Source organism: Cavia porcellus, unplaced genomic scaffold (assembly GCF_034190915.1).
Source record: "Cavia porcellus strain 051 isolate PalLab524CR breed Dunkin Hartley unplaced genomic scaffold, mCavPor4.1 scaffold_17, whole genome shotgun sequence".
NCBI lineage: Eukaryota > Metazoa > Chordata > Mammalia > Rodentia > Caviidae > Cavia > Cavia porcellus.
Genome location: NW_026947500.1, coordinates 13,992,314 through 14,017,726, shown reverse-complemented (window position 1 = coordinate 14,017,726; position 25,413 = coordinate 13,992,314). Strand labels below are relative to the sequence as shown.

The 25,413-nt window shown below is 42.9% G+C and overlaps 1 pseudogene; it reads left to right on the top strand.

Annotated features, from left to right (window-relative positions):
- The first annotated feature begins 4,719 nt into the window (after window positions 1–4,719).
- LOC100715024 (serine/threonine-protein phosphatase 2A catalytic subunit beta isoform-like) lies at window positions 4,720–5,712 on the top strand (annotated as a pseudogene).
- Window positions 5,713–25,413: the final 19,701 nt, after the last annotated feature.

The following is a 25,413-nucleotide window of genomic DNA, read 5'->3' as shown; positions in this document are numbered from 1 at the left end:
GCATACAGAGCGAATTCAAAAGTTCAAGTCCAACCTGGAGAACACAGCAAGACTCTGATTTTAAAAAAATCAGAGAAGAAGCAAACGGACTACAGACAAAGGACAAGCCGAAATGCCAGCACTTGGGAAGCTGAGGCAGGAGGGTTGCCATCAGTTCAAAGCCAAACTGAACTGCACCTTGAAACCCCGTCTGAAAAAGACAAAAAAAAAAAAGGCTAAAAGAACAATACAATGGATCAATGAAACAAGCTCTTAAAAACATAAAATTTACGTAAGTGCCTGCCCTGGCAAGTGCAAGGTCATGAGTTCGATCCCCAGTACCAAAAGCAAAACAAAACAAAACAAAAACCCAAAGCAAACCAACATAAAACCCCATAAAATTTATGAACCCTTAATCAATCTAAACAAAAGAATGAGAGAACTGACTCAACCAAGTAAAATAGAGTTGAAAGGGAGATATTACAACAGATATCAGAGGGTCATTAAGAAATATTTTGAAACTTATATTCCAATAAACTAGCAAATCAGGATAAGGACCTACCAATAGATCAATAACAAATAATGAGATTAAAACAGTAGTAATACAGTCTGACAACAGAGCAAAGCTCAGAACGGGACAGATTCATCACTACTGAAGTCTATCGGACTTTTAGAGAAGAGCTAATACCAACGCTCCTCAAAATATTATGTAAAAGTAAAAAAGGAAGAAACTCTTTCACACTCACTCCGAGAAGCCACTATTGCCTTGTTAACAAAACTCAATAGTTAAAAGAGAAAGGAAGGAGGGGGGAAGGTGAGGTGGGCGTGCCTGTAATGCCAGTACTTGGGAGGCTGAAGCAGGAGGATCACTCTGAGTTCAAGACCAGCCTGCGCTGCATAGTGAGACCCTGTCTCAAAAACCAACCAAACAAACAAAAAGCAGGAAGAAAAATCCTCAAAAGTAAACAATCTTGAGTAAAAAGAGTGCCGCTGGGGCACCCCAATACCTGACTTCAGGTTTCCCTTCAGATTGTATAAATCTTCACCTTTTACAACTCCTGATGTCAACATCACCACAGAACCTCTGTAACAACAGCATGGGAAAAACAAATCTTGTTTCTTATATACATGTGTTCATGAAAGAATCCAGATGAGGACGCATTAATTGGTGCTTTGTGCATTCCAAAGAATCAGCCGAAAAATTCTCCTGCTGGGGCTAAAAACCCACCTAGGCAAGGGAGATCCCAGGGCCGGCAAACCTGCAGGTTTTCTAGGCCCCTGCCGGAGCTTGCCGTGCAGCCAGTGTGTGCAGCGTCCGGTCTGATTTTTCATGAATGAATGAGTCAGAAATGCTAGGGCCTGCCAGGCGGGCCGGCCCAGGCCTTCACATATGGTTGGTGAATAATTGATTGCAAATCATCACTTCAAGGGCCATGCTTTTATTGCCGGTGTCAGGTTCATTGTCAGAGCCTTTGGAGAGCAGTACAGCAAAATCTATGAGGAGCCATAAAACCTCCGTAAATTTTCACCCAGTTATTGCACCCCTGGGACTTAATCAGAGGAAATGATTTACATACAAAAATGTTCCTGGCTGTTCCCTATACAAAAGTGAACTTGCCTAAATGTTCAGCCCCGGTTATAACACATAAATAATAATGACAAGGATAATACAATGATCCAGAACGACAATAATAATAAAATATTAAGCTATAGAGGCAACCCAAGTTCATCTCTAAAAGTTTGATATGTAATAACCAGAAGTAAAATGCAAAAATAAAAACAAATGCTGGAAAAAAATAAATAATAAAAAAAAAAAAAAACAAAAACAAATGCTGGATGTGGTGGTGTATGCAGGTAATCATAGCATTCGGAGGCTGCGGCAGAAGGGTCATGAATGGGAGGCCAGCCTGGGCTACACAGTGAGAACCCGTATGAAAACTGAACATAAAGTCAGGCGTGGTGTTCTGTACCTGTAATCCCGGCTTCTGTGAGGCTGAGGCGGGAGACTCACTGTTAGTTTGAGGCCAGCCTGGGCTGCATAGGAAGACCCTATCTGAAAAAAAACCAACAAAACAAAGCAAGTTAATCAGAAATGAATACATTAAAAATAAAACGTGAAGGGGCTGGGGATTTAGCTCAGCGGCATAAGCGCCTGCCTTGCAAGCAGGCAGTCGTGAGTTCGATCCCTGGTACCGATAAAAACGAAAAAGACAAAAAAAAAAAAAAATAAAAATAAAACGTGAAGGAGATGAACGTATAATGTTTTTCTCACTATGATTTTTTTTAAACTAGATTTCACCTCTACTCAGGTGATCAGGTGATTCTATTCCCTCCACCTGTGGAATATTTGGGACTGAGCCTGGTTCTACTATGCTGTTCTTTTCTTTCCTTTTTTTGTAAATAAAACAATCATAACATTTGAATAGGCTTTCATAACATTTCAATAGGCATTAGCCAAGCGTGGTGGTGCACTCCTGTAATCCCAGCACTCGGGAGGCTGAGGCAGGAGGATCATTGCAAGTTCGAGCCCAGCCTGGGCTACAAAATGAGCCCAAGCCCAGCCTGAACTGCGCAGTGAGACCCTGTCTCAAAAAGACAAAAAACAAAACAGAACAAAACAAAACAAGGGCATTACCTGGCATGATGGCACATGCATTTAATCCCATCACTCCGGAGGCTGAGACAGGAGGATCTGTGAGTTTGAGGTCAGCCAAGGCTACCTAATAGCAAGACCCTACCTCAAAAAGTCAACTAAATAAATACATAAATATATAACTGACATACCCTTGGCTGACTGTCACAACAGTCCTCACAGTCAGCCTTTATCTAGGAGCCCTCTCCAGAGGAGCCATGCCAGGGTCTTCCTGCTGCCCCTTGTTCAGAGGTCCTCCCCTGAACAACTGGACCCAGGCTCCCCTGGGGGACAGAGCCCAGCACCCCCACCCTGAGTCCCACCTTCCAGTCACAGTCCTCCCTGCACTTATTTGCCAGAAAGACCCCTTCTGCCGACTTCCAGGTGTGACCATTTCAGCAAAGGCTGAGCCTACGACCTGCACAGATCTTTCTAGAACCCCTAAATTGCAATGCCAAAAGCAGCTTTATTGGAGAGCTGCAGGGTCCTTTGACCTGGAGTGAGGCGGCATCCTGTGTGATAAGAAGTGGATTTCAGCCAGCTCTGCAGCGCCCTCACAGACATCACAAATTGACTGAAAGCTGCGGTGAGATACCCGGAAAGGAAAAACTGAACACACAGATTCCAGAAAGGGCTTCACCCTCTGCTCACAGGGATTCCAGTAAACCTGGCCGGCTCGCACCTTCACCAGGAAATCCAGCCGCAAGTGGCAGGTGCTGCTAGGAAACCACATTTTCTTGAATAACCAAAAGAAAACACTGCTGAAATCTAATTTCTGTGTGTTCAGAGCTCCCAGATCTCCCTGGCCTCGAAATGATCATCAATAGAACTGAGGCTGCACAAGCAATCACCCGGAAGGGGGGAAAGAGAAGCAAAAGAAAGAGAAGTGAGGAGCCAGAGAAGAACGGAAGAGCAGAGCTTTTCCACCCAACAAAAAATGTCAAGGAGTTAATTTTGTTAGACAAAGGCTGATGGATCATTAGCACCCCAATTTCTCCACATATATATACATGTATATATCATGCAGTAAATCATAGCAGGTTTTTGGGGGGCAGATGTACCAGGAATCGAAGTGAGAACTGTGCACTTCCCAGAGAGGACCTGAACCTGTGCTATATCCCAGGCCCATCGCAGTTTAATAGATAGTAGACGGAAGTTTCTCTTTAGAGGAGTTTTCTGGCTGATAAATGCATGCACTGTATATAGTAATAGCATAATGATGAAGACAGAAAGACAGAATCAGAATATCAGCCTGCTGTGCCACTAATAGACAAATGGGCCCAGGCAAAGGTCATCAAAAACAGTTAAGGTCACAAGAGAGACGGTCGACTGGTGGCCCTGGTTAGAAGACTGAAAGCCACCTCACATAATCATACAGAAGGACAAATCAAGTCAGTCTTTTTGAACTTTTAAATCCAAATATTCCTCTTAAATCAAGAGGAAAAAGCAGGAGGCAGAGAGAGGAGCACACTAAGTACACAGCAAGGATGTGATCTACGAAACCCAAACTTTTTTTGCAAAAGGGGAGTGGACCAAGAGATAGAAGGAGAATTCAGGTGTGTAGACATGATAGTATATAGTTGTAACCACAGCACTTAGGGAAACTGACGCAAGAGGATCCCAAGCTTGCGTCGAGCCTGAGCAACTTAGAGACTTAGCAAGAGTCTGTCTCAAAGTAAAAGAGTTGATGATGTAGCTCAGTGCAAAGGTCCTTGGGTTCAATTGTCAAACACCCCACACCTACACGTGAAACATCCTAGACTATGGAAACCCCCAGGGCTGAGTAATCTTGTGTGCAACAGGTAAGCCAGTGTTTAGAGAGATGGACAGAGAATGGCAAGGAAAGCAGAAGAGACTTATGGACCCGTAGAGGCTTAAAAGATCTCCCCCAAAATAATTGCCATGTGTGGACCTCATTGGAACTGTCATTCAGACAAATTATAGCCATTACAGGGCGGAGCTCTGGAGCTAGGGTGAGCTGAGGGGGAGGCACAGCCCAGCATTGCAGGGAGAGCCAGCGGGCCGGCCTCAGGTCCAGCAACCACCAGGGACCACAGAAGAACCCCAGGAACCGGCCGCAGCGTGTGTGGGCAAGTGGCCGCGTGGATGAGACGGTGTTCACCAAGGAGCTAGACCAGCAGATTGAGCAGCTCAGTGAGTGCGAGCTGCCCTCCAAATCACAGGCAGGAGGCTCTTCCAGAAGGCTAAAGAAATCCTGATGGGAGAATCCACCTGCAAGGGGTTCGATGTCCAGTTACTGTTTGAGGAGATGTACATGGGCAATCCTATGATCGCATGGAAGGGTGTGGAATTGGTGGCGAATCATCAGATGCAAATTACTTGTTTGTGGGAGATTATGTTGACCAAAGCCCTTCTTCAGTTGAAACAGTTACACTGCACGTAGCTCTTAAGGTTCCCTGCCCTGAGCACATCATTGTTCTTTGAGGGAATCTTGAGAGCAGATAAATCACACAAGTTTATGGTTTCGTTGATGAGGGTTTAAGAAAATATGGAAATGCCAGTGTTTGGGAATGTTTTACAAGTTTTTGTTTTGTTTTTTTGTCTTTTTCCTTTTTACCGGTATCGGGGATCGAACTCACAACTGCTTGCTTACAAGGCAGGCGCTTATGCCGCTGAGCTAAATCCCCAGCCCCTACAAGTTTATCTTTTGCTCACTGCTTTAGCGACGGGTGACTGCGTGGTGGTCTCTCTCCGATATGCTGGATCACATCACAACCCTTGATCACCTACAAGAAGCTTCCCAGAGGGTCCAGTGTGTGATTTGCTGTGGTCCAAACTAGATGATCGTAGTGGTTGGGTATATGTCCTCGGGGAGCTGGTGACATCTTCAGCCAAGATGTACGTGAGACATTTAATCCTGCCAGTGGTCTCTCGTTGGTGTCAAGAGCTTACCGGCAGGTGATGGAGAGATATAACTGACCTGAGTGCAGTAACAATTTTCAGGGCTCCAAACTGTTGCTATCATTGTGGCAGTCAAGCTGCAATCATGGAACTCAATGAATCTTTTAAAGATTCTTTCTCTAGCACCTTGTAGAGGGGAGCCCCCTGTCACTCAGTGTACCCCAGACTATTTCCTGTAGTGACATTTTAAACCTGTATGGTCTTGCCATAAACATTTGTTGACCTAATGGGAATGGGAAGACCAACAGTAACTCCAAAGCCTCAGAAAATAGTTAACATTCAAAAACTTGTTTTCACATGACCAAAAGATATATATATATATATATATATATATATATATATATATATGTTATCAACAGCCACAACCACTTTAGAATGAGCCAGTTCACTGCATGCTGAAGCGACATTGTTGGTGAGGAAATCAGTTTCTGGGGTAGCGCTCTCTGTTACAGTCAGAACCCGCTGAGTTGTTCTGAACAGAAATGTTTTCCACCTTCCTGTAAGATGTGATGTTACTGTAGTGTTTTTCATGATCAACTTGTAAATGAAGAACTGAGAAAGTCGAATTTTAATTATGTCACTGGGCAAAAGAGGTGCTGTTTTAAAGATAGATCAACTAATGTTAGAATTGTAGAATTCTAGGTAAACAAAAATCAGTATCAAGGCCAGTACACAGCCTCTTTGGTGGCTTTCTGACATTCTTCAGATGAACCACAGGATTCATTTGTGTTACCTGTAGTATGATTCGTCATATTGCTGGTGGATTTTGAGGTTGTCTTTAAGAAAGAAATCTGTGCTGCTTCCATAAGATCTAATTGTTAAACTACGTAACATCAGGCTTAAGGTTTTGGGATTTGTTTCAAGTGTTTTCAGGTTGAGTTTAAATGATGGGTCTATTCATGCAATTCCTGATTATAAATATTATATTGCTATATATACTTAAGAGTTACATGAACTTTTTAAAATAATCGACAGATTGGTAAGTTTTGAAATATTTGTACCTTGTCTGTTGAGTCACGTGATTTTAATGCCTTAGAAAGCTGTTAAACCATCATCCTGTATTAATTCTTTAAGTGAAAATCCATGAAAGCAAACAGAACACTTACTGGATTGCGCTGTTTAGCGTAACATCCATTTACCCAGAGGGAAGTGGCATTTGCAGTGCTGGTACTCAACGTTTCATGAAATTTTCCCCCTTTACCCCTTTGAATAGGATTAGAAGTTCTGTGCAAACTAATACTTGACTTTTCTAAGCTCCCAGGGAACACTTCAGATCACTAATCATTAATTGTATGTGAGTATAATTAATAAATGTTTCCTTGCTTAGTTAAAAAACAAACTATAAAAACAGTATTTGTGAAACAATTGAAGCTATAAACACCAGCAAGGTACAATGGCACCCAAGTTCACAAACTTAATTTGTTCTTCTGTTTTGGAAAAGACGGCCACATTCGTGCTCATGTGGGAAAGATGGCAGTGGTCATCTTCGTCACCTGAGGCAGAATTTGCTACCAAAAACAAAATTTTACCGAACACCTCTGTTGGTGAACCAAGTCTTTTGCAAAACAAAAGTGTTCATGAACTGGAGTACCCCTGTACTTGGTGATGTCTTAGAATTCCTGTCAGTATTTTTAGATATGAGAATGGTGTCATGAGTGTTTTTGAAGATACTTTCCTGCTTTTTAGAGAAAGATACTTAACTATCTGTGGATAAAGTAATCTAACGACAAGTAGTCCAGGACTTTCTGAGCAGAACCCCAACTATACACACGAACAAAAGTCACATCAAGAATCAACAAAGGGGGCCGGGGATTTAGCTCAGCGGCCTAAGCACCTGCCTGGCAGGCACAAGGTTGTGAGTTTGATCCCCGGTACAAAAAAAAAGTCAACAAATGGGATCTTATCAAATTAAAATGCTTCTGCATGGCAAAGTAAACACACAACAGAATGAGGCTACAACCTACAGGATGAGGAAAAGACCCTAGCTGTTCCTCAGACAGAGGACTATTATATAGGATATATAAAGAATTCAAAAAATTAGAACACCGAAAATAAAAATCCAAACAAAAATAAGTAAACACATATCTGAAGAAGTACAAGTGGCTAATAAGTACATGAAAAAAAGTTCACCAAGGCTGGCCATTTGAGAATGCAAAGGAAAAGAACACAGAGATTCCGTATTACTCCAGAAAGAATGGCCATCACCAAGAAATCAAATAATAACAAGTGCTGGTGAGGCTGATGGAAAAAGAGACCATTCTACATTGCTGGTAGAAATGTAAACTAGTGCTGGGCGTGGTGTACACACCTGTAAGCCCAGTATTTGGGGGGCTGAGCAGGAGGATCGTCATGAGTTCAAAGCCATCCTGGGCTACATGGTGAATTCAAGGCCAGTTGGAACTACACAGGGAGATCCTGTCTCAAGAAGATTAAAAAAAAGAATCGTGTGACTTTTCCATTACCATGATACAGTATCTCAGCCGTTGAAAGACTCTAAGCTCAAATTTTTGCTATTCGAATAGCAAACTTCAAAATAAAAATCTGCTTGGCGTTTATCATTTTGTTCGACAGTCAAATGAAAATCCAACTTGCAAAACCTGTAGGGTTGAGAGTGCATCACGTGTCCGTCTCACTGGGGACACAGAGGGCAGTGCTGTGGTCTAAGAGCCACTGTCACCCACACAGCGCATGATGCTGGGACAGTGCCTTGCAACACTGTGCATTTTTATCATTTATTTGCATAAAATATCATAACCGTGGCTCCCAAGAAGCTTAGTGATACCAGCTAAGGAGGAAACTGCGAGAACCAAGATAGAGTTGAAGAAAGAAATCACTGCAAAATGTGTTGATCTTAGAAAAATGAATTTCCTAAGTGAAGCTCCTGCCTCAGCCTCCTGGATAACTGGGTCTATAGGCATGAGCTGACACGCTGGAGGCTTCTAATTTTTCATTAATGAAATCTGATTCTTAAAATAAAAAATTTTTTAAATTAGCAAGAGTTTTTAGAAACGTCTACTTTAATACTTCCAAACCTAAGCTACTCAAATATGTTGACTGCACACAAGAGAGCACAGGCCTATAGCTCAAACCCTCTGCCCTGGGCCTTTAGGTACCCCATGTCCGAAACTGGGCAGCCACCCCACACCTTTGTCCCCAGGGGCCCTGTGGAAACAGCGCATCTTGAGGGACAAGTGACATCATATTTGCCAGCCTGAGTCGGAATGAACAGTGTCTTGGCTGTAGCTTTGTGTCCGGGTTTGCCAAAAAAGACAAGTAGGGAGTGGAATAGGAAATGGACAGACAGCTGCTGCTCCAGCCTCAGGTTCTCAGCTCCCAGCACCTGAGACCTGTGGGGACTTCTGTGGGTCCCTAGACATCCAGTGGCAACCCTCCTGCTTCAGCCTCCAGAGTGCTAGCACTGCCCAGATGTGCACCGCTGCTCCGGGACACAAGGACAGCTACTTAGGCCGGGGAAAAACACTTGGCGATCTCTCTGCCAGAGCTGCGTGATCTTAGTTCTTTGGTGTGTTTGCAGCATATGCTTTTTTGTTCCCTCCAAGCAAATTAATTACAGAAAAATAAGCTGCCTCCCAGCAACTCTGCTACTGCCTGACTGGTACCTGTCAAAAAGATAAGATCTGTCAATGAATTAGAGGAGGTGAAGGGCCAGTCCCTCCCAGGCGTCTCCCTGTGATTTACATCAGTATAATTATATCTTCCATTGCTGGGGAAATTGACTATCCCCACAGGGGAAGGGCGGCTGCAGGAGCAGCCTCTCTTCTAATTGCTACAGAATCCAGCCTCCCTACCGTATTTCCATGCCCAGGTCCTGCGCATGCTCCAGGTGAGGGGAGCATCAACATGGAGGTATTTTTTCTTCCTGAACAAAATCTTCAAGATGGAATTGAGTTCATACTGAAAAGAAAAGGAAGCTAAAGGATTAATAGTAATCCGGGGATGCTTTAGTTGGGAATGTACATGCGGGAACGTGCAAACACTGGGAAGGGATTGCATCTTGAATCCCCACAGCTTTCAGTTTGATTTCCTAGCACAAGGTCGCTTCCCCAATGCAGGGTGCTCTTGCGGTTGTCCTGTGAATCACAAGTAATTTAGGCTTTCAATGTGCATTGCTATTCATTGGAGGTTTTGTTTCTTTGTATCAGGTTCATTTTTCTACTTCATGTACCTTAGAATATTATTTTAATATGTGCTTCAGCTAGACTTTTCCAGGAAAAAAAAAAAACATGTGCATGGTGCAAACATGCCCTGACACACATGTGTGGGTAGGTAACACACAGGATCATGTGTGCCTGATAAAATATTCTTGTTTAGCCAAGGGCATGGGTGTGATCTTCACCTTCATTGAAGGAGTGAGCCAGTTTAATTATTAACTTGTTCTTCCCAAGTTAAACACTAGACTCATGTAATGTATTCATTTAAAAACAGGCTCAGGCTGCTTATTGCCTGGGATAAATTGGCTACTTTAAAAAACAAAAGGCCTGTAAATGCAAAGAACACCACCCCAGCTGTCTCTTCTCTCACAAGTGGCCCAGTGTTATCGCGTGGGAAGGGTTCTCAGTGTGATCTAACAGCCTCACCAACCCCGTTAGCTTAAGGCTGCTCTGGTGTGATTTGGAACTAACTAGGCTAAAGGAACTTTCCAGGTTAAACACTGGAACATCTTAGCCAGATTTTCTCCCTATACTTCATGGACTTTTCAAAACATTCCAGTGAAACACGCCTGTATTCTCAGCTCTCGGGTGGTTGAGGCAGGAAGGTTTCCACAAGTTCAAAGCCACCTTGGGTTACACAGTGAGTTCAAGGCCAGCCTGAGCTACATAGCAAGCCCTGTCCCTCTCTCACACACAAAAACTTTGCACAATAGTCTTTTATTTCAGTAGCATTCATGTACCTAACATCACCATTATTGGCCTAACTTCCCTTTAAATGAGTGAAAACTCACATCATGGTAGACTTTGCACTTATGAAATGCTTGTTGAGTGACTTTATTTCTTCACTCTCACTTGTTAAACACACGCCAGTCAAGACACTGAGCGTGAGGCATAGCGCAGGCCTCAGGGAAGCTTTGTGGACAAAGGACTGCGATGCACAAAATCTAAATATTTTAAATGAAAGTGAGAAGCAGTACTGTCATTAAAATGAACCTGTTTAAAGGCAATACAGTAAGAATACCAGTCAAATGGGAAATAAAACTTTGAACACAAAATCAGTAAGAAGACTGCATAAAGAACTAAAAATCAACAGGCCAAAAGCCAGCTCAATTTACAGAGCAAAACCCGGGCTGCAGATGTGGCTGGGGGTGGAGCAGCTGGGCCCTGGGCGGCCCCCAGCACTGCCAGTCATTGGATGGAGGGATGGAGGGACGGATGGATGGATGGATGGAGGGACGGATGGATGGATGGATGGATGGATGGATGGAGGGACGGATGGATGATTTGAAGTAGGTCAGGGCGTGAACAGGCAAATCACGAAACACAGTGTTCAATCAGCATATAGGAACTGCTTGGTCCAGTGCGTGTTCAGGGGACACCCCTTATACCTTCCACTTTTCTGCCACCAGATTTCCACAGGTAAGGAGCAGGTGCCGCTCAATTGTGAGGCAGTAGCGAAATGGATGCTCTCCTCTGTTACCAGAGGAAAAACACGGCTCCGACCGCTAACTTGCCAAGGCAGAGCAGCAGCAGATGTTACACTGTCTGATGGGCCCACTCTTGACTCCATTTTTTTGTTGTTTGGTTTTTTGTTTTTCTGAGACAGAGTCTCTCTATATAGCCCAGGCTGGATTTAAACTCTGAGGTGATCCTCCTGCCTCAGCCTCCCAAGTGCTGATATTAGAGGGATGTGCCAATACGCCAGTTTCAGATGGGACAATTTTTGCTGTTGTTATGTTTCTAGAAAAACACATGGTTAGGACAAGGAGTGCAGCTTTATGTTAGCTCAAAATTGGAAACAGGGGGCGGGGGGTTTAGCTCAGTGGCATAAGCGCCTGCCTTGCCAGCAGGCAGTCATGAGTTCGATCCCTGGTACTGATAAAAAGGAAAAAGACCAAAAAAAAATTGGAAACAAATGTGGACACGATGGTGCACGCCTGTGATTCTAGCACTCTGCAAAATTGAGGCAGAAATACCATAAATCTGAGCCCAGCCTGAAAATCTATTTAGCAAGACCTTGTCTCAAAATTAAAAATAAAAAGGTTTTGAGAAGTAGCTCAGGCCCTGGGTTCAATCCCCAGCACTGAGAAAGAATAAGAAAGAAAAAAGAGAAAATGAAAAGCTCTTCTCTCTCTTATATTGTTTGTATATTTTATGCAAATTTATTTATGCATGTATTTGAAATTCTGAAGACTGAGCCCAGGACCTTGCACCTGCTAGGCAAGCGCTGTAGCACTGAGTTGTCCCCAGCCCTGTATTTTAGAGAAAATGCTTTAATATATTACTAATATGACTTTAAATAAGTATTTAACTTTTAATGCCCTTTAAAGCATTAACAGATTAACTTCAAATTTAGGGATCCCGACAAGGTCCTAAATGGTCTGAACAAAGGTGAAATACTCTGTAAAGCTCCCCAGCTTTTCCATAGACCTTCAGTCTTTTATTTTCTCAGAAATAAATTATATATTTCAAGTTCCTAGCCCAGATGTCCAGAGAGTAGAACAGCTCAAGAAAATCCACTATGGTGGTTTCTCACTGCTTTCAAGAAGTGACTCAAAGCCAGGCATGGTGTGAATGCCTGTAACCACAGCCATCAGGAGGCTGAGGCAGGAGGACTGCCTGTTTGAGACCAGTCTGGGCTACAAAGTGAGTTCAAAGTCAGCCTGAACTACATAGTAAAACCCTGTCTCAAAAACAACAATGAAAGAAAGAAAAAAGAAGAAGCAAGCAAGCTGAATCATCTGTAGAAGTCAGAACCAAACATGTCATTCTCAGTGCTCTACTATGTTAGCAGTGACTTTCTGTGGTGGTGACAGTTATGGCTTCATTTCACAGGCAAGAAAATAGAGACTAGGAAAAATGCACACTGTGCCCAGAACTGTCAACAGTTAGAGGAGGGCAGACTTTTAAAAAACATTGATTTATGCAGCGTAGCAGGATGGAAGGCCAACACACAAAAACCATTAGCACTGTGTACACCAATAATGAAGGAGATGAGAAAGGAATTCTGAAAACAGTGCCATTCACAGTCACTTTAAGGAAAAGGAAATACGCAGGCTTTAACCTAACCAAGGAAATAAAAGACCTCTACGAAGAAAACTTCGATGCTCTGAGGGAGACTGAAGAGGACTTCAAAAGATGGAGGATGGCTGGAGTGGTGGTACACATTTCTAATCCCAGCACTCAGGAGGCTGAGGCACTAAGGTCACCTCGAGTGCAAGGCCAGCCTCGGCTGCATAGTGAGTTCAAAACCAACAGGGACTACATAGCAAGATCCTGTCTCCAAAAACCAAACAGAAAAAAGAAAAGAAAAGAAAAACAGAAAAGATGTCCCTTGATCCTGCATAAGCAAAACCAGTATGGTCAAAGGTTTTGGCCATACTCCCAAAACTGTTACAGATTCAGTACAGTCCCAATCAAAATTTACGTGGATCCAGGAGAGATCCAAAATAACAAAGGTGGGGCTGAGGATTTAGCTCAGCGGCATAAGCGCCTGCCTTGCAAGCAGGCAGTCGTGAGTTCGATCCCCGGTACCGGTAAAAATGAAAAAAAAAAAAAAAAAAAAAACAAAGGTAATTTTGGGTAACAAGAACAAAGCAGGAGGTATAGCAATGCCTGGCTTCAAATTATACTACAAAGCAACAGTGATTAAAACAGCATGGCACTGGAACAGAAACAGACACATGGATCAGTGTGACAGAACTGAGGGTACAGAAACGACTTCTGACATATTCAGCTTTGGGTGTGTGTGTGTGTGTGTGTGTGTGTGCGTGTGTGTGTGTGTGGTTATCTTGTTTTGTTGAGACAGGGTCCTGCTATGTGTCCCAGACTGACCTGGAACTCATCGATCCACCTGCCTCAGCCTCTGAGTGCTGGGATTATAGGTGTGCAGCACCATACCTGGACATATTCAGCTATACGATCTTTGACAAAGGGGCCAAAAGCACATGTGGAGAAAAGACAGCCTCTCCGACACATGTGCTAAGAAAACTGGACATCTGTGTGCATAACCTGGGCCCTTTTCTCTCACCACATACTCAATTCAAATCAGAATGGATCAAAGATCTAAAAATTAAAATGGAAATATTAAGCTAATTGTGGTGGCACATGCCTGTAATCCCAGTACTCAGAAGGCTGAGGCAGTAAGATTGATAGGAGTTTGAGGTCAGCTTGGGCTATGTAGCAAGCCTGAACTACACAGCAAGGCCCTGTATCAAAAATAAAATAAAATACAAACATAAATATGAAAGCTACCTGAATGATCTCCGTTCAGAATCAAGGGAAATTTGCATATTATTGTGAGATATAGATATGATTACTTACATTTTTACTTGAAAATATAAGATAACAAAAAAAGAGACAATCAAGACAACGACCTAGCGGCTTCTGGGAGAACATGGTGGATAGATAACAGCAGCTATGGAGGCTCTCTGAGATAGCCAGCTTAGATTCCAGGAATGGTGCGTTGTGAGGAGTCTTAAGCAAGGGGAGATATACCCTGCCAATCCAGGAACGAACTAAGCTGAGAGAAACCAACTGGAAATGCAATCCCAATGCTATGACTGGAACAGATAAAATCTCAGTGCCTAAGCTGGAACCCGCGCCTCTGGAAAACAGAGGAAACCAGATTTGAATTTCCTGCCACCACAGCTGCATCTAAATTGGCACAGCAGAGATGTGAAAGCTCTGAGAGCAGGAATAGGTGAACAGAATTGAGAGCAGGGCTGGCAGGGAGCCCTGCATCGACCTGCAGTGAGTGAGAGAAATGGGGACCCTTCCACAGACTAGGAAGCTCCAACAGAGGACATTTTGGTAATGGGCAGACTAGCCGGAACAGGATGCTGCAGTGACTTTAGTGGCATATTCCCCTGTCAAGCGGGATTGGTGGGGAGCACCTGACCTAGGTGAAGCTGCACATTAAGATCCTGTAGGCTAGCCCAAACCAGGTCCTAGCACCTGGCGGTGCACCCTAGCAGTGAAGCCTTCAGGAGGCTGACCTGGAGGGGCAGGCCCAGCAGAGGCTGCCCAGGTCTGTGTCTCCCTAGTACACTGCAGTGGGCGGACACCTAGCCAGCGGATTCAAACAAACTGTAACCCACAAAGAAACAAACTGGGCTTCCTATATACGCCTGTATGGAAGGAACAAAAAATATGAGAAGAGGAGGCAACAAGAAAGGGTCCTCGCCCCCCAATCCTGAGAACACTGATCCAGGAAAGGTAAATGCAAAAGAGAATGAGGACAGAAAACATGCAATATCAGACATAAAGTGATATCTCTGGAGCCTCATAGACGAGTTCAAAAGTGAAGTATTTAATGAAGTAAAGCAAGATACAAGTAGAATAGTTAGAGAAATGCTAAGCACCACCCAAGAAAAAACAGATGGTGGAATGGAAGAACAGAAAAAAAGGGGAGAATGTTTGATGGAGAAAATAGAGAAAACATAGAACACGTGAAGCAGGTTCACAGAGATTACCAGGAAACTAAAAACTCTATTGAAAGCTGGCATAACAGCTTGAAAGAAACTAAGGATAGATTATCAGAACTGGAGGACAGATTTGTAATGTGGGAGCATAAAATTAAAACCTTCTTAAAATAACACGAAAACAAACAGCAATAATACAAAGGCTAGAAGATGATAAGAGGATCTATAACTTAAGAATTAAGAATGTAAAGGAAGAAGTAGGGATACAAACAGATAAACTACAAAGGCTATTCACAGAAATAATCCAGGAGAATTTCCCTAATTTAGCAAAAGGTAAAGATACTCAGATGTATGAGGTATACAGGACCGAAGCCACCTACAACCCAAACAGAGCTACACCCAGGCATATAATAATCAAAATTCCAGAAATCCAATATAAGAACAGAATATTAAAAGCCATCAGAGACAAGAAACAGATCACTTACAAGGGAACACCAATCAGAATTACAACAGACTTCTCGGCACAAACCATCAAATCACGAAGAGTGTGGGGGGAAATAATTCAAGCTTTGAAAGATAATAACCTCCAGCCAGGATTGATATATCCTGCACAAATGTCCTTAGAAATTAGTGGAGAAATAAGGTGCTTCCAGGATAAAGAGTCACTAGGGGAATTTGCAACCACCAGTTCAACTCTACAGAGAATACTGCAGAACATTCTAAAAAAGAACAATACCAAGATTCCAGAAACAGTGGCAGAGAGGCCACAATGAATGGAGCAGAAAGCAAAATGAAGAAGACAAACTGACAACTAATGACAGAAAAAGAGCTCAACAGAAATGAGGCAGAGAAGGTTGGGTGGTAGGAACAGCTATTTTGGAGAAAACAAGACATCACAATAGCTAGTGCTGATTTAATATCACCTTGTTTTGAAGTCCCATCAAGCTTTTGCTCTTCTGTCTCCATCGGTCTTAACATGTTGTATCTTATTGGATTTTATTATATGTGATAATATAAACAAAAACTTTTATAGACAAGGAGATTATACAGAAGCCATTGTTCATTTTCTGTTAGTTGATTCTGTAATACTGTCATTCTCTTGAATGGTTTTACATTGTCTTGATAAGTTTGATGCTACAGTTTACAAAGTTATACTCAAAGACTTCAAGGAAAGAGACATTATGGTAACTACTTTTATGTCGGGATGTCTTGTGATGAAACACTATTTTGCTTAAATGGCTATGTTCTGACCTGTGCTGTTTTGTTGTTATGTCCTCTTTTATCTCAATCTCCTTTTTTTATTATTTACTTTTTTATTTTTATCTTTTCAATTAAGAGAAAAATAAATAAAAAATAGCAGGATATATTATAGTAACCCACTTTGATTTCCTATTAACTTGATTTGAAACCCTGTATTGCTCTCACCATCTTGGTTTGACTGATTTTCCTCTATTCTGTTTTGCTTGATAGTACCAAGTTTGAGAGTATAGGCAACAATGGTGAAGACAATAAGATTCACTATGACGTCCATTCTGGTTTGACTATTATCTTTTTTTGAAGTTCTGTAATGTGTCCAATGTTTTGGTTTTATTTGTTTTTGTCCTTTACTGTTTTGTTCAATTTTATTATACTTGATAATATATGCAATTCTTTTTAAAATAGCAAGAGGCATTATGGTAACCATTGTTGATCATCTTGTATTCTGTTTTTACATTATGTATTATGTCCATCCTTTTGATTTGACTGACTCTGTTTTGTTATGTCACATTTGGTTTTATTCTCTTCAAAAAAAAAGTAATAAGAACTGTGGGAGTAATAAAATCCAAAATGTGTAATTGTCATTGTAAAAAAATAGAGGAAAAGAAAGTGCTCTAAAGGATATAACTACATGTATATTTAAGTGTATAAGACAGATAATCATATTCTTGAGTTTTGTTGGATCATTAAACAGAACTGTTTGCAGTCTCACTGTTTGAATGTCCACTTTATATGCTTTAATTTGTAACTTGAACAATTATTTCTAAGATGACAATATGTAATCTATTAACTAGTGATTTCCTACTGTTTATTTTTTCTGAAATTCTGTATAGCTTGTACCCTTTTTCTGTTTTTTTTTCTTTTTCTCCTTAAATAAAATTTTAAAAAAAGAAATATGAAAACTACTAGAACACAAAATAGGTAAAACAACTGAAGACCTGGATGCAGGATTTTCTAAACATGCAATAACAGAATTAACAAACCTGGTTACATCAGACTAAAAAGATTCTGTACCACAAAAGAATCCGTCAGCAGAGTGAAGAGAAAACCTACAGAATGGGAAAAAAACTTTTTTTTGCTATCTATGCCTCAAGAGAGTACAAATATCTAGAATATGCAAAGAACTTTAAAAAATTAAAAAAGAATCACCTAAAATTAAAGATCCAGTAGGAAATGGGCAAGAGAAATGAACAGACACTTCACAGGGGGAGAAATGCAAATGGTCAACAATCATGTGAAGAAAATGTTCAGTATCTCTGGACATTAGAGAGATGCAGATTTAAAAAATACTAAGATTCCATCTCACTCCAGAAAGATTGGCCATCATTAGGAAATCAGCCCTTCACAAGTGCTGGCGGGCTGTGTTGGAAGAGGAACCTTCCTGCATTGTTGGTGGGAATAGAAACTGGTACAACCATTATGGAAATCGATGTGGAGATTCCTCAACAAGCTGAAATTAGAAATCCCTTAGGACCCAGCCATTCGCCTGCTGGCTTTCTTCCCCAAAGAGCTAAAGTCACCACACTGCAGCGATCCATGTGTATCAGTGGTTATAGTAACACCTTTAATTCATAATAGCTAAATCCTGGAAGCAGCCTCTAAGCACATCAATAGATGACTGGGTAAACAAAATGTTCTATCTATGATCAACGCACACTGCTCAGCTATAAAGAATGACAGATTTGAGGCATTTATAGGAAAATAGATGCACCTGGAAAATGTAATTCTGAGTGAAATAAATCATGCACACACAAGCTTAAATATTGTATGGTGGGGGCTGTGGGTTTAGCTCAGCGGCATAAGCGCCTGCCTTACAAGTGTGTTGTCATGAGTTGGACCCCGGGTACTGATAAAAAAGAAAAAGACCAAAAAAAAAAAATCATATGGTGTCTCTCATTTGAAAGACTACTACAGGATGGAGAAAAGGGATGGGGTCCCAGGGGAAAGGTGTGAGGGCTGAGGAAGAGGAACAAGGGAAATAAGTGGAATACAGATGTCCTGGGTAAGCAGGGCGTGGTGGCACACGCCTGTAATCTCAGCACTCAGGAGGCTGAGGCAGGAGGGGCACTGTGAGTTTTACCCCAACCTGGGCTAAAAGCGAACTCAAGACCATCTGAACTGCCATAATAAGATTGTGCCTCAAAAAAAATTTGCCATGTGCAGAATCTCCTCCAATTAATGCAAACATTGTGCACCATAACATGAGCTAAGATCAATAGTATCAACAAGAATGAAAAACGGGAGAGGGAATTGGAAGAGGAGGGAGGGGAAGGGAAGGGGGAGGGAGGGAATTAAAAACGAAGGAACCAGTGGTGTGTGCACCTGTACCCACTCCCCAAGATGATTGTAAATGCGTGAATTACAAATATGTGCTAATAAAATTTCAAAACAGATTCGTGTGCTTTGTGTTAATCCATGTTTGCCACACTAAAGACCACATTCCTCACAGGGAATTTGTACCTGTGCACAATACATTTCTGTTCTTTTTTTCCCTACCCCTACTTCAACCTTCTTCCCCTCCCCATTTACAAAAGCTGTCTCCAAAATTAGATGTGGTGAAGCTTGCCTGAAATCCCAGCACTCAGGAGGCTGAGGCAGAACACTACTTCCCATAGTTCAAGGCTAGCCTGGGCTACAGAGTGAGTTCAAGACCAGCAGAGCCAGCCTGTACAACAAAGCATTAGCCTGTCTCAGACAAACAAACAAACCAAAAAGCTCTTTCCCATTTGAACTAGCCCTTCCCACTTCCTAATATCTATCCTCTATTTAGAGCAGTGGAGATTTTTAAACCCAAAGGACCACCAGGCATCCTGGTACACGCCTAAATTCTGAGGCTGAGGCAGGAAGAACTCAAATTCAAGCCTAGCCTGGGAAACTCAGCGGGTGTTCAGTCCCCAGTGCAAAAACAAAAACAAACAATCTGGGCTCCAGTCAAGAATCTGAAGAGTAGGTCACAGCCCGAGGCACCTCCTGTTCTCAAGAAGCCCGAGGGGCCACGGCTCCGTCCTGTCCAGAAGATCCTTGCTCTCAAGCCTACTGGCAGGAACACTCGGGGCCTGACTTCATCTGTAAATCAGAGCATCAGCGGGACGCAGTGGGAGCCACCTTGCCTCGGTGGAACTCCTGGCCTCAAAAACAAAATTGTCTTGTGTAGAAATCACCCCCTCATTTCTCAAACTAGAAGAGGAGTCAGTGGTAGATGTGGTGGTGCATGCCAGTAATCCCAGCACTCAGGAGGCTGAGGCAGGAGGATCCCTAAGAGTTCATTTGAGGCCAGCCTCCACTACACAGTGAGACTCTATCTCAAAAAAGAAGAGTCAATGATTTTTGAGTAAGTCTGACTTATTTGCTACAATAGGGAGCAGTCCATTCTATTCCTCTGTGTCATTTCACAAGGAAAAAAAAAAAAAACAGAAATGGTCACACAATGTGCATAATCTATTTCCAAATTACCCAGAAGTTCTGGGCCCTCCGAGACTCCCAGCAGGTGAGTCACCTGTGCACGCGGGCGGGATGCGGTGTTGAGCAACTTAGCTATTTTTTTTTCTTGTTCATCCTTCCCTGCTTTAACTGAGACCTGTAATGTTATTTGATGCTGTTTTGTGTCTTTAATTAATTTAACATTCCAGATTTTTAATTTGCATTTAATTTAACATTTCAGGTTTTTAATTTGCCAGATACTGTTTATCAAATATTCATTTCAGAGACTTTCGCTGCATAGATGGTGCCCACCCCTCTTTAATTAGTGCATGGAAATTAATTTCTCTCGCCCTGGCCCTTCGGCAGATTCCGGGTGAAGGAAGCCACACAGAAATCGCGTTCTGGAACCCGGACGGCAAGACAGTGAAGTCCAACGTGGCTTCAAGCTCGACCTGCTGAATTCGGCCAAAAAGCAGAATAGCCTGATGAAAACTGGATGCTTGGCTGGAGCACAGGAGCGCAATATCCTGGATTCTATCCAGTGTTGGGGCCTGTTTTGCTTTCTTCTCAGTCTTGGATGCAGAACTCGACATCCTGGCCTATATCCTGCCCTGTCCTGGGGCAGGAATTAAAACGAGATCAGGCTCCTCGGAACTGCCCAAGACTTTCTCCACCAAGTTATAGACCTCCCTTCTCACCCCGAAATGTTATACCTTAATTCCCTCTTTTTCCTCCCTAACCCAAAGATTGCTAATTGTTTTTTGTTTGTTATGAGACTAGGTCTCCCTACCAAGTCCAGGCTGGCCTTGAATTCACTATGTAGCCCTGGCTGGCTTCCAAGCCTAGGCACCCTGCTGCCTCAGCCTCCCGAGTGCTGGGGTTATAGATATGCCACTATGCTCAAAATTTATATAGTATCAACTCGGGGCCTGGCGTGGTGGTCGGTGCCTGCAATCAGGTAGGAAAGTCACCAGGAGTTTGAGGCCAGCCTGGGCTGCATAACAAGATTCTGTCTCAAAACAAACAAAGTATGGTGTTTACTATGCCATCTGTATTGAATTCAATCATACATAATTAGATAGCTCCCAGCAGCCCCAAATGAGCCTTGATTAACCCCGAGGAAACAAGTTAGAGTCCTGGGCGGTGTGGTTGGAAGCGATGGACACCACACTGCCAGCCAGGGTTTCCCGGGATCTGAAGACAAAGCCGGCCAGGTTGGTGTGGACATGGCAGGTGCCCTGCGCCTGTCACTGGACTTCCTGCTTGGGGGAAGGGCAGCGACTACATTCCCCAAGCACCTTCTGATTAACACCCAGATAGCCAAAGCAGTGTCCTGGGATATGACTCAGGCATGGTTGCCCACATCTGTAATCCCAGCACTCAGGAGACTGAGGCAGGAGGATCACTGAGAGCTCAAGGTCAGCGTGGGCTGCACTGGGAGACACTATGTCAAAGAACACACAAGAAATGTGTCCTGGGAAAGCACACAGTCACATTCCCCGCCCTAAGAGAGCTCCCTGCGACAGACACGCACAGAGGGTGCATATGCTGCGGGGACCCAGCACCTCTGTGGCCCACCTGGCAGAGTCCCCCTGGTTCTCTCTGCCTGTCTGCTGCTCTGCACAAGGCTGGTCTGCAGCTGTCACCCCAGTTCTGCAGCCGTCACCCTAGTTCTGCCCACCGAGCGCCTTCCCTGACCAGGCCTGGGCCAGGTCAGCACCGTGAGGTTTTCAGCACACCTGAGCTTGTCCCACAGGGAGAAGCTGTTGGGGACCACAGATTTACAGCGGCTAATTTTGCAGACTTCCCTCTGGGATAAAATGGAGTTTGGGATTATCGGTACCTCCCACCTGAGGTTTCCCATTGAATCATCTGCGCCCTCTGGAGTCTGAGTCTTCTGCCGATCTGTAACCCTTTGCCAGCCCCCCTGTCACTGAGTACCCCTAATAAACAGTGGATGCTTTGGGAGTAGAGGACCCATCCGGAGACCTGACTCCCCAGCCTGTGATGCATTCCTATCCTTGTCTCGTTTATTTTTCTCACCGTACTCTTAAGACAGACAACTGGGACTGCTGGCTGGGCTCCCGATAGGAGCCACACGAGAAAAAGAAACCCGTGAAACCCAGTGGAGTGTGGAAAGCAAACACACAGAGAGCTGAAATGGGGCACGAGCTGGGCAAACGCTGTCTCATCACTTTGAAACCCTGTGAGGTCCGGTCCAGGCCTCCAGGTTCATCAACGAGATGGGGCGACAATGAGGAGAGAGTGCTTACCTATTAACAGAGCTCTTTATTTATTATTAAATAAATCCATTGTATCTCAGAGATAAGGGCTGGGGATGTAGTTCAGTGGTACTGCACCTGTTGAGTTCAATTTCCGGTACCACAAAAATAAATAAATAGTAAATAAAATCAAAGTGAAAAAAAGTAAAACAAAATTTCATAACAAGTCTGTGAGGGGGCAACAATGGTACATACATTGCACGTTGCCATCCCCAATTCAGTCACCCAGAGCACAAGACATCAGCATTTGACTGTCTGAATATGCCTGTGCAAACCTTTCTCTTCCGTGAACTCAGAGAAATCAGTAGTATAACTATATACTTTCAGCTTCTTTCAGCTTCTCACACTAGGGAGACAATATGATGTTTATACATGCATGTCTGGTTTATTTCACTTATGAGCATGGTCTCAAGTTGCATCCATTTACCTATAAAAATCTCAAGTGTATCCTTCTTCATGGATGAGCAGTACTCTATTGTATAAAAATGCAACATCTTTTGTATCCATTCCTCAACTGATGGACATTTAGGTTGTTTCCAAGATCTGGCTATGACAAATTGTGTGCTATAAACATGGGTGCACATATATCACTGTGGTATGACATTTTTAATTCTTCTGGGAAGATACCCAGAAGTGGAATAGCTGGGTTAAATGGGATCTCCAATCCTAGTTTTTTGAGGAACTTCCACACTGATTTCCACAGTGGTTGCACCAGTCTAAACTCCACCAACAGTGGAGAAGGATCCCTTTTTCACCACAGCCCTGTCAGCATTTGTTATTGATTGATTTCTTGATGGCAGCCATTCTTTCTAGAGTAGATGGAGTCTCAATGTTGTTTTAAATTGCATCCCTCAAATGACCAGTGATGTTGAACATTTTTTCACATATTTATTTGCTGCTTGTATTTCTTCATCTGAGAATTATGTGTTCATCTCAGATGCCCATTTTGGGGTTAGGCCTTTAAATCTCAGAGGTTTCTGAGTTCTTTATATGCTTGCGATAGTAATCCTTTGTCTGAGGAACAGCTGGAAAACATTTTCTCCCATACAGTGAGTTCTCTTCCCTCTCTTGGTGGTTTCTCTTGCTGTGAAAAGCTTTTTAGTAAGATGAGATCCCAACTATTGATTCTTGATGGTTCCAGTGCAATTGAGATTTTGTTCATAAAGTCTTTGTCGACACCAATGTCATCAAGAGTTTTACTGACTCTATCTTCCAGCAGATTTAATGTTTCTGTTTTCATACTAAGATCTTTGGTCCATTCTGATTTTAGCTTAGTGCCTGGTGAAAGAAATGGGTCCAGTTTTAATCTTCGGCATGCGCAGAGCCAGTTTTTCTAGAACCACTTATTAAAGGGACTATCTTCCTTCCAGCGAATGTGCTTGGCTCCATTGTCACAGATAAGGTGGCTGAGTGTGTCTGGAGTTGTTTCTGCATTTTCTAATCTGTTCCTCTATCTTCAGGTCTGGCTTGGGGGGTTTTTTTGTTTATTTGTTTTGGTTTTTTTGAACCAGAGATCAAACTCATGACCTTGCGCTTACCAGGCAAGCACTTGAGCCACTGAGCTAAACTCCCAGCCCAGTCTGGTTTTTTTTTTTTTTTTTTTTTTTGCCATGCCATGCTTTAACAGAGCTCTTAAAGTACACCCAGGACCAGCTGCCAAACGGTGCGATTTGACATTTAAAGATGCCCAGGTACAATAGTTCTTAGGGACACACTTTAGAAGATGACTCACCAGTGTAAACACACCAGTACAAAGAGGGGTTTTTTGTTTGTTCATTTTTTGTTGTTGTTGTTTTTTTGAGACAGGGTCTCGCTATGGAGCCCAAACTGACTTTGAACTCTTTTTTTTCTCCCCCTCCCCTCCCCTTCCTTCAACCCGTCCTTCCCCCTTATGTACAAAAGCTGTTTCCATTTTTTTATTCTATTCCCTTTCCCCTTGTCCCTCCCATCCCTTCCCATCCCCTCTCCCTGTCTCCTGTCACATTTAACATTTTCTACCTGTGTGTCCACTTCATGCGGTCTCGAGGTGCTTTCATTTACCTAGAAATGTGGCAATTTCTTCCTGCTTTATGGTGGAGTAGTATTCCACTGAATTAAAAAAGCCACATCTTTATCCGTTCACTGATGGGCATTTGGGCTGTTTCCAAGGCTTGGCTCTGACAAACCGTGCCACTATAAACATGGAAGTACACGTATTGCTGTGGTGTGATGCTTTTAATTCTTTCAGGAAGATACCTAGACGGGAAATAGCTGGGGTGAATGAAAGCTTATTTTTTTGAGATGTCTCCACACTGATTACACTGGTCTACACTCTTGCCAAAAGTGGAAAAGTGTGTTTCTTTCTCCGCATAGCCCCACCAGCATTGGGGGGGGGGGGGGGCGGGTTTGTCTTTTTGAGACAAGGTCTCACTGTGCAATTCAGGCTGCCTTGAGCTCACTTTGTAGCCCAGGCTGGTCTCGAACTCACAAGGATCCTCCTGCCTCAACCTCCTGAGTGCTGGGATTACCAGTGTGAGCCACCATGCCTGGCTGTTATTGGTTAATTTATTGATGATAACCTTTGTGAGATGGAATCTTAGCATTGTTTTAATTTGCATCTCTCAAATGATCGTGATATTTATTTATTCACTTATTTAGAGACGGAGACTCAAGCTTTGTACTTCAGGCTGGTCTGAAGCCCAGGCTGGCCTTGAACTATGGAGATCCTCCTGCTTCAGCCACCTGATGCTGGGATTATAGACATGTGCCACCACACCCAGCGTGACAAGTGAAATAGAAGATATTTTTTATATTTTGCTGTTTGTACTTCATCTGAAAAGTTTCTATTCATTACACGTGGCAATTTTTGGACTGAGTCTTTAAATTTTGGGGAGTCTGATTTTTTTTGAGTTCTTTATATATTCTTTTTTTTTTTTATCGGTACCAGGGATCGAACTAGTGACTGCCTGCTTGCAAGGCAGGTGCTTATGCCGCTGAGCTAAATCCCCAGCCCCTCTTTATATATTCTTGATACTAGTACTTTGTCTGAGGAACATGTGGCTAAAAATTTCTCCCATACTGATGCTTGTCTCTTTAGTCAGTCTTTTCTTTTTCTTTCTTTCTTTCTTTTTTTTTTGTACTGGGAATCAAACTCAGGACTTCGTCCTGCCAGGCAGGTGCCACACCACTGAGCTACATCCCTGGTCCTATTCATGGTTTCTTTTGCTGTCCAAAAGCTTTTGGATAAGATGTCACAGGGCTGGAGATTTAGCTCAGTGGCATAAGCACCTGCCTGCCAAGCGTAAAGTTGTAAGTTCAATTCTTGGTATAAGAAAAAATAAAGATGT